Consider the following 3,849-nt stretch of genomic DNA (forward strand, 5'->3'; position numbering starts at 1 on the left):
TATTTATAGGAAAATACTAGTAACACTGTTATCACTCATCCCAGGAGCATTTCTTTTGCATTAAACAATTTTGAAAAAATATTAATTCATACATATAAAGTATTTTCAAATCATAGAACCTCAAGCCCAGTGGAATTGGGTTGAAAAGATTTTTAAAGGGTGGGTTTTGGTCCTTTAAATCATGATGCTTGTGTATTTCATATATGAGATAAGAGGTACTCATTTTAGAGAAACTGCTGGAAAATTCACCGTGGCTGAAACATGCAAATCAGCACAGAATGTTTGCTGGAGGGTAAATCAGAGCAATGCCATTGAAGTAGACTGTATATGCATATCTCATTGGTGACATCTTGAGCTCTGTTAATCAATTCCTATTTGAGATAAATGCATCTGCTTGTATCTCAAAAGACTAGATTCACAGAACCGTGACTAAGATATTTCATAGATGCTCTCCAAGGACTTTAAAAGACGACAGGAAATTTACTAAATCCATACAGCTAACCTGGAGAAAAGGTTAAGCAAAACTCAGAATCCTCCTTTACAGTCTGCAAATTTTGATAAACGGTGTCATAACTTTGTCCACCTATTTCTGGAGATATTTCATTGTAATGATATCTGTATTACCAGGACTTAGAAGAGGTGCTAATTCCTGTCCCAGAAAATAATATATCTCAGAATTTCATTCCCCGGTTGGCAATTTCCCCCCAAATATTTTAGAAGCAGCACTTCTATGTTTAGGAAAAACTGAACAAAAAATATCTGACAAGATAACAGAGAATGGTAGGATTTTTATTCAGAAGGAAGTACTAGAGAATGTGGCTCACCATTATGCACAGAACTCCTAAGGGCTATCTATGACATCTTTACCTTAGATTATTTCTCTCCTAAATCATCGATAATAGAGGCCCCGGGCGTTGTGAAGTAAACCCTAAAGCTCAGCGCACACAGACTCTAAGGGGTATCATTTTCCTGGTTCAGTGAACAAGGGCAGTGAAACTCACGCCATTATTTGACTTACTTAAAATGTACCCTTTTTGTGTTTTAAGCTCTCCTATCCCATGTATTCGCAATTATTTGGCCCTTAGCATTCTCCTTGAAACAGTCCTCCTCTGCCTGTTTCTCCTCTTGTTCCTGATGACAATTTTTACACCATAGCTTCCAGCTATCCCTCAACCACAAAGGTAGTCGAAGCAACATCCAAAAATACCAGCTCCCAGGAGCTGTTAGTTCTGTGCTTAGAGTATAAAACGGGTCTCAAGCCTGGGTAATAACTGAATTCATGAATCTCAATTCCCAGATGACATTAATAGCAGCATAGAGCAGGAAGCGGAGTTATGTTAATTTCTGCAGGTAATGTGTGAAAGCAGATAGGGAAAGCTTGAAAGGTCAACATCTGCTGTCATGCAGGAGTGTTGCAAAATGTGATTGGCCAGTAAATGTCAACACCATGTTCTAAAATCTACATGCCACCCCTTCAATTTAATCTTAGCTTGCAGCCCAGCTAACAATCATGCAGCATGTTTCAAAAGCCCTTGAATTCTAAAATGGAATTGTATGATTGCATTCCCATGGCAATAAGACACCTGTAAATTACAAACTTGTCATTTAATCAGCATAAATATAGGGAGTTTGTGCAACCACCAGATTTTTTTTCATATCTATTTTCAGGGAAGGCTGAAGACCTCTTAATGATTATATACCATAACGGACTGCAGGTCTAACTGTTGCCATGGTATTATGTACTTCTTTTCTTTTAAAGAAGTGACTGGAATGTAGAGCAGATAATGAATCTAATTGATTGTCTCCTGTTCCACACAGATATACTTTATATTCTCTCCCTTTTGTGCTGTTCCTCTCTTTCACTCCAGACTGGATTCACAGATATACATTTGTTCAATGACAAGAATGGCTGTTATACAGAGCAACTCCCACCTTATAAAAAGAAATTAATATAAAATAATCTGCTTTGAGAAATATCTATAATAAAATGATGTATAAAGAACATAGAAGAAAAAGATTAGCATTCACCACACAAACTGTCAGTTTAAGTCAATGAAGAGAAAGATAATGGGATTTTTGGTTGAACAAAAAGTATATAGTCGGTACACTCATAGTGCCCAAGGTTATATATAAGAAGTTCTCTTTAATTTAATATGAACTTAGTGAATCTTAAAATTTCCAGATACACAAGTTCAATTAATCATTAGCACATTTGATAGGTGACTGGGTTTTTAGAGTATAATTATTAACATGCATTTGCCAACTGGACCCATTTACAACACAAAGCACAACATTTAATACAATTGACATTTATTCTCATACCATTTGCATATACACCCAAAATAGAATTAAAATTTTTTTTAGTTGATACACAATGCCACATTAATTTCAGGTGTACAACACACTGATTCAACTTCTTTATATGTTATGCTCACCACAAACGTAGCTACCATCTGTCACCATGCTATTACAATGTCATTGACTATATTTCCTACATAATGACTTTTATTCTTGTGACTTATTCCGTTACTGGCAGCCTATATCTCCGACTCCCTTAACCCATTTTGCTTATACCCCTCCCCCCTCCCTGTTAGCCATCAGTTCTCTGTCAAAAATAAAATTTCAATAGAGGTGTTTTAGCTTGGGTAATTATTTTGGATAGAATTATAAATACGTGGCTTCAGACTACCCAGTCTTTCCCCATACAAAATAGACTTCCAAGACCCGAGATAGCAGAAAATGGGTCCTGATAATTTTCTTTGAATGAGATAAAAATTTACAGATGAATGAATTTAGTCATTAGAGAGATTTGGCCAAAGCCACACAGTCTGGTGAGGAGACTGGCTGGAACTGTTTTTTTGACTTCTCATTGAAAACTCTTGCTCCTTAGAGTCCAGGTAACATTTTTACATCTCCCAAAATAACAATAAATTTTAAAAGAGGTAACTTTTTCCTTTTTATTTATTTTTAAAGAAAGATTCATTTTTTAAGATTTTATTTATTTATTAGAGAGCATGAGCAGGGAAGAGGGGGAGAAGGAGAGGGAGAGGGAGAAGCAGACTCCCCGCTGAGCAGGGACCCTAACATGGGGCTTGATCCCAGGACCCTGAGATTATGACCTGAGCCAAAGGCAGACACTTAACCCACTGAGCCACCCAGGCGCCCCTATTTATTTATTTTAGAGAGTGAGCAAGTGTGAGTGGGGCAGGGAGGGGCAGAGGGAGACGGAGAGAGAATCCTCAAGCAGACTCCCCACTGAGCAAGGAGCATGATCCAGGACCCTGAGATCATGACCGGAGCCTAAATCAAGAGTTGAATGCTTAACAGACTGAGCCACCCAGGTGCCCCAACTTTTTCCTTTTCGAAAGAAATGGATACAGGTACACATCTCCTGAGTCACTGCTTAGTGTCTTTAGGTTATGCTAGAGCATAAATGGTGTGCTCACATTTAATGGGTTAGGGTTCCTATTAGGGGTTACAAAAGTTTAGATTAAAAACAACAAAGGCTACACTTTTAGGGTTCATTTCTATAGTTTGTTACTAGAGAAGTTTCTCTGAAAATGTAGAATATCCAGAAAACAAAAACAAAAACATTCTTTTAAATAAGAAAAGGACCACCAGAGAGAAAATACTGAATTATCACAAAACTCTTTGATTTTATTGACAACTTAAAATACAGATTTAAAGCCTTCTTGTGAATATGTAAAATGTATTTCCTTTATGTTAGTGATGATCCGCTATTAAAGATAAAGCACTGGTTAAAAGATGCCTACCTTTTATTTTGCTCAAACACTTAAGTGTATACATTAATCAGCACAACTTTCTACTTTCCACCATGAACTAGTTGGA

General features: G+C 36.9%; 1 pseudogene; it reads left to right on the forward strand.

The window, feature by feature from the left end:
• The first annotated feature begins 3,502 nt into the window (after positions 1-3,502).
• On the forward strand, positions 3,503-3,580 carry LOC112822890 (small nucleolar RNA U3; annotated as a pseudogene).
• The last annotated feature ends 269 nt before the right edge of the window (positions 3,581-3,849 follow it).

This window comes from Callorhinus ursinus, unplaced genomic scaffold (genome assembly GCF_003265705.2).
Source record: "Callorhinus ursinus isolate GAN/ISIS: 27379988/994484 unplaced genomic scaffold, GSC_fseal_2.0 scaffold8, whole genome shotgun sequence".
Taxonomy (NCBI): Eukaryota; Metazoa; Chordata; class Mammalia; order Carnivora; family Otariidae; genus Callorhinus; species Callorhinus ursinus.